Genomic DNA, 12,245 nt, shown 5'->3' with positions numbered 1-12,245 from the left:
ACACATTCGGAGTAACTCGATTGAACGGGCATCTGCACATGCTCTATTTGCAAGAAATCTTGGTCTTCGGAGTACAGGAACGACTTGTATGTGCAGCGCCATCCCACCCGCTAAACGAGCATCATTTGAATATATTGCTTTCTCTGGAGCATTTTCATTTTAATTTCTGTCTTTTATGGCAAAAATGCCACAGATGATGCAGCAAAGAACCACACTTTTGGAGCGAGGAGGAAAGGCTACTTCATTTGGCGTGATGAGTGACATAAATATGTCTTTTATTGGACATAGAGAGTTAAAAGCGGAAATGACGTATATTTGCGGAAGTGACATCTCTTTGCGCAATGACGTCCGTGTGTCGCGCTTTTGAACGAGGTATTCCAATTGTGCACAATGACCATGTATACGGGAGTTATTCTGTCCGCTCAAGCATTTAGACGGGTGTTGTTTCAGAAACCGGAATTTTGACCTTTACCCGATTATTGACTGCATGTAAACACGATTTCCCTTCGAATTGATTCGATGTTTTTTGTGGGGGTTGGGTGAGATTGGTAGTAGAAGGCTTGGGTTGGATGGACTATTGCAACTGTTTGTGACTATTTTACTGCTAACATAGTTGCAAGGCCCAATCAGACTTATCCATTACATTTAAATCATTTGCCTTCATTGTGTGATATTGCTTACCCTGTATTGACTGAGCCTCAGAATGTACTGACTGCTTCTGCACATACTTGATCTCAAAAATATGAAATGCAGATTATAATAAACTCAGTTTTACGTTAAATAAGAGGATTTGTATGGCTCCAGTGAGACGATTAAGGGTTCATACGTAGAATGTGTTTATTTATTTATTTTAACTGGAACCACTGGTGCCTTTACACCCAGTCATTTGGGAGGAGTAACATTAGATGTATGTACAGTAACATGAACAGTTTCTTGAAAACCGAGAAGCAACCTATAGTACAGTTGAATGGCATTCCCCTCCCCCACTCAACTGTCTCCCAAGTCTGCATCGCAATATAAATATTTACTATACTTCAAAATTATAGGACAACAAAGAAAGTAGCAGTTGGCTAGTAAAAAGAAGGTGTAGAGTTGTTAATTTTAAGATAAGTACTTATTCTTGTCAGCTGACCAAAAAGTGTTTTAAACTTGTTTTTGTGCTTTAAGGGAGGATCAGAAATATGTGTAAACATCCCCACGGGCAAACAGTTATAAACATGGGGAAACACGGGGCTAATGAAGATGGAAAAATAGGGGAATTAAAGGGGGACAGGCAGGAATTTCAACACACGTGTGGAGTCAATGGGGATATGAGCCGGTAGCCCCCCCCCCCCCTTCTCACACACATACACGTTTAGCGCCATAAGCACTCGTTTCTTCCTCACAACAACAATAAACGTGACCCCACGTTATAGTTTGTATTTAATTTTAAATAGCAACTTGAAAGCCTACCTTTCGATATTACGGGAGTGAACTCGTGATGTCCACCGCCGCCGCCGCCGCCTCTTCCTCTTCCACAAGGAGATTCTCCAACTTCAACAAGCTAGCGACGACTTTCCTCCCATTTTACTCAGCGTCATATTTCAAATTCCGACCGCTGGTGTAATTTTTTTTTTTCGGGGTGGGGGGGATGGGGGGCAAATCGGCTACGTCCCCGGTGGTGGGGGGGGAGGGGGGCGTAAAGAAAAAATAATAATAAAAGCCGAGTTAGCGTGTCGCCACTGCGGGCTACTACGGAGGAGTTCGCCGTTCACTGAGGACAGGGGGGAGGGGGGGCGCGAAAAGAGACAGCAGCAAGCAGGCGCTCAACGCCAGTGGTAGAGAGACCTTCGAATACAACAAGAGAGGGAGCGAGAGCGAGAGATGTTGGGGGATGGGAGCTTGCTTCTAACTGACCTTAAACCTGAATATTGAACGCGCATATACGGAGCCAATAGGCTAATTAATTACGTCTGTCTGCCATTTTACACCTCGTATCTCTCACAGCGGCCATTTTTAGCAGTCTTGTGTGTTTTGTATGAAACAAGCCTCAAGATTTCAATGCGGCTGCTTACTTCGCCACAAAGACACTCGTGCGTACGTGAGCTCGAAACGACATTCGCATTTGCTGCTCCACACACGTAAAATAGACCAAAGTGTTAAATGTTGCCGTTTATATTTGGGGTTGAGTGTATTGTAATGATACAGTGTCACGGGCTATACAGTACAAGCGCGCATGTTAGCAGGCCGCGAGGCGAAGTTCCCCTCCCCCCATGCGCGCGGCTCCTCTTTTTCGCCTGCCTGGTCAACCCGGCGCTTGATTAATTCTCCTTTCGCCTTGCCCAGTCATTCAGATTTGGAAAGTAAATAACAAGTTGACATCATTACGGCTCTACACTAGTGTGACACATTCCTTTGGTTACCGTAACTACGACAATACGGGCGCAACACGATAGCCCCATTTGCGCTGTATGTCGCATCGAGAAGTCTTGTTTTTCTTGACATTGCCCATATCATATCAAAATGGCTGCTGTATAAATATAAGCTGTAAATACAGTGGTGCCTTGAAAGACAAGAGAACCTTATACGTTTTTCAAGATATGAACCACTGTTAGGACGATTTTAATGTTTTGCTTGGTCCAGCGATAATTTGAGACAAACGCAGTTTGGCAGATAGTGAATAACACTTCCAAACTAAACGTAAAACAAAGTGTTAACTTAATACTAAAATTTTAAATTGTCCTTTCATCAGTAGCTATTGCCCGATTTCTGTTGTCGTCCATTAAAAAGCACATTGATTATTTTCGTTTTGAATGAAAAAATAACATTAGCAGATGTCTGCTTTTACTTTGGAAAACAATTATTAACAGTTTGTCTGTTTTCTGACATATAACAGAATCTGAATCATCATTAATTTCTCAATTTGAATTATGGTCCTGTTTTTGAAGGCCCCACACTCATTTTACAACAACAACAAATGCTAATAAAGTGTGATGGCATTGCTATTTCATAACATATTACAACTCATTCTAAGGACAAAATACACGCCAGTTTTGAGGCAGATGAGGAGTTAATTTTCCTAGCCCATGCTTCAGTCCAATAACATGGATTTTTTTTTATCCACAGATCTATTTATAGTCATTCTACAACAAATGCTCAATGCTAATGTTTTAATACCACATGACATAATTGTAATTCCCTCGAAGGATGAGCAGCTCGAATGGAATGAATGGGGGTTGTCAGACATGATATTTTGACCACCAGTTCTCAATGGTTTCTCCTACTTTGTGGTTAATGTGTATGACATTGGATATTTCAACTTCAAAATGGCTGCTGTGAGTACAGACAAAACACTTGTCTTACATCTTATGTAATGATGTCGTTTGTCGATGAATCCTATCCAGCGATGTATTTAATTAAATGCAGATTGTCTTGTGCTTACTGATTCTCTGGTTAATTGTAGTACTTTGGCAATAAAGTTGCTTCTTGTCCACTCTCCAAACTGCAAGGGGCCTGGCAGTGTGCTTTGGAGGACACGTTCTTCTATCTTCTCAAAAAGCAGAGATCAACTTCAGTTTCTTAATCCTACGGGGATTGTCATTTTAGTCTGAAATGTTGTCACATGACAAAACTGGGGGGGGGGGTGCATTATGTCAACTTGAGTGGGAGTGGAACACATTACAGCTCTTCTCTATTGTTTGCACTAAGCCACAGGCAGTTCTGCGGCCAACAGCACTATACAAAATACGAGATGGCAACCATGGTGACAATGCCACCTAAGACCTACAATAATTCCGCCTGGCATTCACTCAAGAGCCTTTTGGTGTCACACACGCTTAAAACGGAAATGCACACACACGTTTCAGCACTCTGTGACCTCCTGTTTCCAGAATACAAGCTTACTGATGTCTGCTGAAAAGTTACACCCTGTATTTTTCCATTAGGTGGAGCAAAAATATTCACTAAATATAGTAAATAGATGAGTTTGGTGGCCACCAGCAATGGGGGAAACATAAATAAAAAACAGCCACTTCATTAGGTACATTTATAGGCTCTATGAAATGATTTTCTGAAAGGTCCAGTCCATTAATTTGTTTATTAAATGTAATATTTTTTTTTAAATTAAATTGATACTTTTTTTTTTATTCCCTGAAGGGAATTTTCTTGGGGGGGGGGGGGGGGGGGGGTCGACAATATTTTTTTGTTTCATTCTCATTACAATAAATAAGTCATAGTTATTTCAATTTCTTGCTCAGCACTTACATAAACCATAGCAGACATCCTCTTAGCACCGCGCTGCACTTGATGTGACAATTTTATTATTATTATCATTATTTAAATATTCACATTCTGCTGTGCTTTGACCTCTGGAAAATGCCAATTTTCCAAAAGTAAATGAATCATTTGCTTGACATTTTACATCATAATTTTGTTTTGACACTCGCTTTATGAAACGATCAAACTTTTATGACTTAACTTGCATGCATGACTGCTCCAAATCGACACATTTGCTGGAGAATCAGCCGAGACGCACCTCCCCCAGCCGACAAACATGTGGCGTGCGCCTCTATTAGGTGGTTTACGGTTGGAGCACTTCCTGCCAGAGTCTGGGCTGACCTCTTAACAAAGAACAGGTTCAATGTGCCTCCCCTCCCCCACCGAGGGGAAGCTGATGAAGGTCACATGACCTCTCTAGACAGCGCTGAGGAGCAATGGTGATATGTAAGGGTGGGGGAAGGGAGGCGCTTGGCAGTTATGGAGCTATTAGGCCAGGAAGGCGTGGGGGGAGATGGGGAAAATCCAGTGTGGGGATATCTGTTCCTCATTGCGTCCATTGACATTGGGTTGGGTTGCCTCTATTTCGAGTGCAATGAGAGTGGGCCTGTACGACATTCAGTGTGTTTGTGTGCGCGCGTGCGTGCGCATGTGTGTGCGTGTACGACAGTCATTGGAGAGTGAGCAGAGAGTGAGCTTTGTGTACACAATGTACGACAGCTCCCCTCCCCCCGCTGCTCCCATCTCCAGCGGCTAGACATGGTTTCTGTGGCGCACTGTTATGTCATAGCGCACACGCGCTCGTTTTCCACACAAAGCCAAGCCGAGTGCGGGAAAAAATAGCCAGATGATTTTACAATAGCAAAGGAAGAGGAAAGGTTTGTGGCAAACAATCGTACCTCTTACATAACGAGCTGTTTTGAAGGGAGCTCATTCGCATTGTTTTGTTCAAGAGTAAGGATCGTACGGCTCGTGGGCCTTATGTGGCCCGAAAGGGAGCGCTTGATGGACGTTGTAAATTCAAATGAACTAAGCCTCTGTGCCCATCTATTGGCACGCAAAAGGTGATAGAGTAGAGAAACTATCATTTTAAGAGCTGAGTTTATTTTTGGTTGTTAGTGAAAATTAGAATACATATAGGTCATTATAATTGTTGGTGTTGTTTTGTTTTGTTTTGCTATTGGAAGCATATATTCATACAGGGATGTGATTTTTCCGCTAATTCGCGGAATTCCGCTTTTTTTATCTCCAAAAATAAAATGTTACAATTTTTTAAGTGGTAAAAAAATCCGATTTCGTCTCTCGACAGCATTCCATTTTAGTGTTTCCGTAACTGAAATGAAACTGATCTTGCGATTGGCTGAAGTCTCCGTGTTGACCAATAAACGCGCTTGTTATAAAGGCATAGGCGTATGCCATTGTTTGTTGACCAATAAACGCGCTTGTTATAAAGGCATAGGAGTATGCCATTGTTCATTTCTCAGACGTTTTTGCCGGGTGTTTAAAGAAAGATGTCCGTGATCGAACTCAAAGATGCTCCGCGAGTTAAGGAAATTGACAAGATCGTAAAAAACAAGTTTCGATGGGACTGGTTAGAGAAGGATATATCTACAAATGTTGGAAAGAAGACTGTGACGAATTTGTTCAGTGACTCTATTCGGAAGATCGATCGTGCCGGGAAAGCGCTTTGCATTTGGTGCCATGATACCATTGACTATGGTGGGAGAGGTTTCAAAGCTCTTGAAAGTCACGCAAAGAGCAAAAAACACGTGAAAGAACTCCAGTCAAGAACAACAAATTATTCCATCGCTGGAAGTTTCGGTGCCCAAACGAAAACTCCAAAACTTTACGGCCTCCATCCCTTATTGACATCACAATCGGAAGCGGTAATAGAGAGACGTGATCCACCCCAACAACCTGTACAAGTTGCTGACAGAGTCGTGAATTTTGAGGTCGGTGGTAAACTTTTCAAATTAATCGAAATCAAATTTTCGAAAATATTATAACGTAATAAAAATGGCCATAAATATTTAACATGGTTAATCATTGACACAAACTCAAATGAATGCTGCATGTTTGCACTTTTCAGGTTTCAATATGTTGACTGTCTTGATGTATGCAGTTACAGAGATGATCTTAGTCAATCATGCATTCGACGAATGCATGATTGTGTTTTTACCAGAGCTTGCTGCATGAGGTATTTTATGTTTTTGTCGTGCATTATGTATTAAATTAAGAATGATTGATTAAATGATTTATTGCATGGTAAATATATATGATGATATTCTCAGTGATAGTTTTTAAAAGCAAAGAAAGGCAGTCCAATGTTTTTGAATGTGACTGATTTTGAGTTGACTAAAACTGCAATTTTATATGGGATAGTTCAATATACATTGAAAATTTATGCTGTTGTTTTGTCTATTTCTTTGTCATCTGAGTGCATTGAAAGTACTTAAAAACACGGAAAACCCATGAGCTCTGGACCTAGCTGAGTGCCCGCGGCCCCCAGACCCCCGGCTAAATTTTCAGATAATTTCACTTTGGTCAAATCACATCCCTGTTCATAATACCCCACAAATAGCATAGGTTAGTAACAGCACTATTCCATAAAAGTTAAAGTTATGTCACCACTGTAGAAACAGACCACCATTGTAAACTGACCTGAGAAAATCTTGTGCCCAAATTCATTTTTTGGACAGCACACAAAATATGTCAAAATAAGCCGATAATGGCCCTGTCAAACCAAAATGGCAGATTTCCTGTTCTGTTCTTCTAGGCATGAATTCTTGAGGCTTTTTGTTTTTTGTTTTTGTGGGTTAACACATGATAACCATGTCTATCAGATTTCATGTTATTACGTGAAACTGGATTCAGGAGCTTGGGAAAAAAATCCCAGTGGGTGCTACCAAGGCGTATCGCACATATTGTAAATATTCACCAAATTTTGCAGACGTGTGGAAAACCTGACTATGGGAAAGCTCAAAGAATAATAACGACAAAGGAGCAAAAGTCATTTTCGGAGGACTTTCGCACAACTCTGCAGCTGCTGCTACTAATACTACTACTACTAATAATAATAGATAACAACCCATATTAATATGAGAAATGACTACCTCTATGAGCATTATTATAGAAAAGCAGTCATTTGGTGTATTAGACCTGATGAAATTGTACAAGCGTACCTTTTGAAATGTCTCGTGGGTTCCAGTGGGTGTGCTGTATATTGTGCTGCTGCAAAGGGATTAAAACAAAGCACATGATGTTGCTACCATGTGATATAGCATTATGCTTTCAACTGCATGCTATTTATAAGTTAGCACATTTGCTGCTTGGTCAAATATATAATATTTTGTTTGAAGGGGCTGGCCCTGCCTAATACAAGTGAGCATCTCTTCACCCCCCCCCCCTCCCCACCTCATGTACTACCGAGCCAATGGCGAGTATGGTTTTTGTTACCATGACAACCAGGGGTAGACTACAACTGCCGCTACTACTTTTAACAACAGAGGCTTCTACTTATAGAGCAGACCCCAGAGTGGACAAAACGCCAGCGCCCGTGAAGACAATAAAAGCATTTTCAAGCACTTCATATCATGTGTTTGTGTAGCGCATGGACCAAATAAATATTTCCCCCTCTACTGCCACCGTTCCGTGAGCGATCGAGTATATGCCGCTTATCAGAAGCTAATGCTGTCAGCCAACACTAATCTATGCATCCAACATAATTCAGTGCAGCTCTGTTTACTTTTTGGCTTTGACATGATATTGACGTGGGTGTTTCTGGATGATGGTGCCTTTGCGTTATAATGTTCAAGATTTTCATCTAGCCTAGCTCAGTTTGGGGGCGGTTATTTGGTAAATTTGCCCTACTGTTACATAAGAGTGGAAGTGCGGCTTATGGAGCTTATTAACAGACACATTACATTTGGGATGAACATACCTGCAAAAAAAAAAAAAATCATAAATCATTGGCCCAATAGCAACGTCAAATTTGAATGTTTCTGGAAAACATGAAAAAAAATATTGCAAATTTTTTTTTTTTATTGATTTCGGAACAATAAGTCAAAAACGACCTTGGCAATTCTGTTATTAACTTAACAAAATGTAGTAGTACAGCCCTCAGAGGACTTAAAAAAGGCTCCCCACCCCTGCTTTTTTTCTGTTACTTTAGGAAGTCACATTCTTCCCCCGCCCCTCAACCCTGCCGTAATCAAATTCCTTTGACAGCGCAGGGGGGAGGGGTGTGGAAGAAGGCGGGAAAAAACTGACAGATGTCACAGATTCCAGGGTCGAGGACAGAGGTCAAGGGTTGGTGACCTGGCCAAACGAGGGCCTCCCTGCTCCCCCCCTGCGCTACAATGGCAGCCAATGACTTTACAACGTTTTCTTCTTACAGTGACTTTTAAATCGCTCTGTCGGAATTCCCCCCGAGGCGGCGGCTATTTTCATCCTCAGTCTTGTCCTTATTTACGTTTGGCTTGGCCTTACTGCCAAAACTAAATGCTTTAATGGAACCATGTACAGTTCACAAGAGGAAGAAGAAACCTTGAGACCAATTTGCGATTAACAGGCAATCAAAATCTGCATTTTTAACACAAACATAAAATCAGTCCTTCTGTGTTTCTTTGTGACACACGGAGAACTACTATAATATCTACCAAAGAACTTCAAACATTAATTAGAAGATTCCTCAGGTGAATCGTACACATCAGATGGTTTGACAAAATTAGCATTTAATGTATGCTAAATCTAGAATGAAACACAACACTATGTGGAACACATATCAATGGACGAAAGTGGGTCAGGATAAGATAGGCCTACATGAGTAATGTGGAGGAACTTCACTGGCGACCAATGCTACACCATGGGTACAAGGGTTGCCAGTGATAAAAAAAAAAGAAAGGAAAAAAAGAAAGAAAAAAAAGTGCTGCGTGTGCTGGAACCAGAAATGGAACTTATTGTGACATAGCGGTAGTAGAGTGGTGAAAACGACAAACATGCTCCTGTTCTAGCTGCTCAGTACAATAATGTGAAAACAGCAATAAACAAAAAAACAAGAATGTGCACCGCATTATCCCACACTGTATAGATCCTTTGGTACATTTGTCACGCATTGTCAGAGTTAATGGTTAGTAAACAATTGCATTTATTTAGATTGTTTTTTTTAATACTTGCAGGATGGTTAGGCAAGGCTCGCTTCTCTATTTCCTTCAACTTTACCTCGCCATCACATGACATGGGTGAGTAGCTTTTTATTATTATTATTTTTTATGACACTGCACTTGACTTATTTGCGTGATGGTTCTATCCATCCATCTATCTATCTATCTATCTATCTATCTATCTATCTATCTATCTATCTATCTATCTATCTATCTATCTATCTATCTATCTATCTATCTATCTATCTATCTATCTATCTATCTATCTATCTATCTATCTATCTATCTATCTATCTATCTATCTATCTATCTATCTATCTATCTATCTATCTATCTCTCTATCTATCTGGCACTTCAAACACTGGCTGTAAGGCTACTAAATGTGTTAAGACGGCAACAATTTGAAGCCGGAACGGAATAATTATGTGTTCATTATTACAGGAAATGATGAATACATAATCATGGGAAAATGTCCGGGCAATGTCCTTCGTGTCTTCCAGAGAGGATTACTGCCAATTTAGCACACATAAGGTAAATACAGAACAGGAGCTCCATGGCATGGCTTAATGAAAAAAAACACGGGATACGTCGACTTAAATGTCACCTTGTATCACCTTTTAAGCTCACTAATGAACACTGATGACAACTACGCTTAAATACCGTGTGGTCTTCTTTTAAAATGTAAAACTGGTATTCATTCACAGCGCGTTTGTTTTTGGGCATTTATTCCCTGCCAGAATCTCTCATTCCTCTCCCCCAAGGGTCCATGTTACATCGATCATCACAGACGCGTTTCCATGGAGACCATTGTGTGAGTCATAACCTCGACATGTTCCGGCAAGGCAACGCTTTCACTGTGTATTCATTGAATAATTGAATCCGATGATGACATCTTGATACATCAAATCATTCTTTTGTGCGGCTGTTAATGGCTCTAAGTTGGTTCTACAGAAACTAGGTTATGTTACATGAATCACCCAAAAACCCCGCCCCCACTTTTTTTTTTTTTTACACTGTACATAGAGGAGGCAATAATAGTTGGGGGATGGGTATGAGTGCTGCCTCCTTGCTTTGTCAGGGCGCCATAATGCTGTGTAATGGGCCTCCACTTAGCCAGACAACAAGCACAGCATTGTGACACGTCACTCAAACATATTCGCCCAACACTGACCTCAAGGTCACGCCAATAACCCGGCCAGCATGGCTGCCATGCTTGGTTCTTAGACTGTACTGTCACAGACATGAAGCACATATGTTTACATTTTTAAAATGGCACCCACATACACAAAAATGAGTCTCATAAGAATTACTCCACTATGACTCATTGAAGGCTACGCTGGCCTCCTCCCACATTCCAAAATCATGCATGTAGATTCATTGAAGACTCTAAATCGGGGTCATCATATCATTTTTACAGTCCACACCACAGTTATGGTTTTCCTTAGTGGGTCGTTCTGTTAAAACAAAATAGATATATAATCACCTACACACATTATATTTAACAACAAATATCCAATTTATATTAAAAAGGGATTTGGTCGATAATTGAATGCTAGACATGATAAACTGAAATTTACATATAGATTTTCTGCCAAAATTAAAAGCCAACTAATTTAGCAACAACAACAACAACAAAGAACAAGCGTGCTTTTATTTGATTGAGTGGGCCACATAAAATTATCTGGTGGGCCACATCTGGGCCCTTGTGCCTTGAGTTTGACACCCGTGCTTTAAATTGTCCTTAGGTGTGAATGGGAGTGTGAGTGGTTGTTTTGTCTTGATGTGCACTTGGCTGACAACCAGTCTTGGGTGTGCCCCGCAAAGTCATGTGGCGTAGGTTCCATCGAACCTGTGTCGCAATAGAGGACAAGTGCTATAGAAAATGGTTTGATGGACTTTCAAAAAATATGGTAACGCTGTAGGGATTACAATACGTTAAACAAAAAAAAAGTGTTAAAACAGGAAATTTAAAAAACACCGGATTATACCCATATTCAAATATGTTCTGTTTTCCATATGCATTGTTTGCTTTAAAAAGAAGAAGGGAGGGAAAAAAAACACTGCTACATTTCCATTGTTGAGTTTTAATGCTGGATCATCCCCTGGAAAATGTGTGTTTACGTGCGTGAGAGCTCAAGAGTGAGTGATTCATGAATGTTATTTTCCTGTGGTCACAGTGCCATCTGGTGGCGTACTACTGCACTGCATCTATTTTTTAAAGCCTCTCAATCCCCATGTGTGGAGTATATTTTTTTATGTGAAGTCAGGGGGTCAACCATTATGGTGACCATGGCGTGGGCACCAGTTAGCCCCCAAGGACCACCGGAGTAGCCCACGGGCCAGCTCTCTAGTGGTGGGGCATTATGTTTTCCTAGGAATATTTTAAAAAGTGATTTTTAACAGAGATTTAGGAATAAAGTATTGTTTGTTGCCTACCTTAAGTTATTGTTGATCATTTTAGTAATCATGAGCAAATGTGAAAAAAAAGGTGCAATCATACAAACTGTGTCGGAAAACAAAATCATCAAGCCTTATATTCATTTTTATTTTTCTTCTTGATTTGCCTAAACATAGATTGTGCAATGGACCGCCCGGTGCAGTAATGGACAACGACTGTCTCACAGTTCTGAGGTTATGGGTTTGAATCCCTGAGAGGGCCATCCAGTGTGAAGTTTGCACATACTCCTCACGCTTGCATGGCTTTTCTTTGGGGTCCTCTGGTTTCCTCCTGTAATCCGAAAGCACGCATGTTTGGTTCACTGACGACTCTAAATTGTCCTTAGATGTGAATGTGAGCGTCAATATTTCATATCATAAATAACGTATGTC

General features: G+C 40.7%; 1 protein-coding gene across 2 annotated transcripts in view; it reads right to left on the bottom strand.

Annotated features, from left to right (window-relative positions):
* The window catches only part of tbl1x (transducin beta like 1 X-linked), a 32,103-nt gene extending 30,336 nt beyond the window's left edge, over nt 1–1,767 (bottom strand). Inside the window, exon 1 of one of the 2 annotated variants that reach the window (XM_086091677.1) lies at nt 1,453–1,767. The gene's annotated coding sequence lies outside the window, so the exon portion shown is untranslated. The remainder of the gene's footprint in view (nt 1–1,452) is intronic. The other variant, XM_086091678.1, reaches the window with a different exon arrangement.
* Nucleotides 1,768–12,245: the final 10,478 nt, after the last annotated feature.

The sequence above is a fragment of the Leptonotus elevatus genome, chromosome 12, assembly GCF_054856555.1.
Source record: "Leptonotus elevatus isolate MCC_2025b chromosome 12, RoL_Lele_1.0, whole genome shotgun sequence".
In the NCBI taxonomy this organism is placed as follows: Eukaryota; Metazoa; Chordata; class Actinopteri; order Syngnathiformes; family Syngnathidae; genus Leptonotus; species Leptonotus elevatus.
The sequence above is the reverse complement of the archived record's forward strand: the minus strand, read 5'-3'. Positions and strand labels throughout refer to the sequence as shown.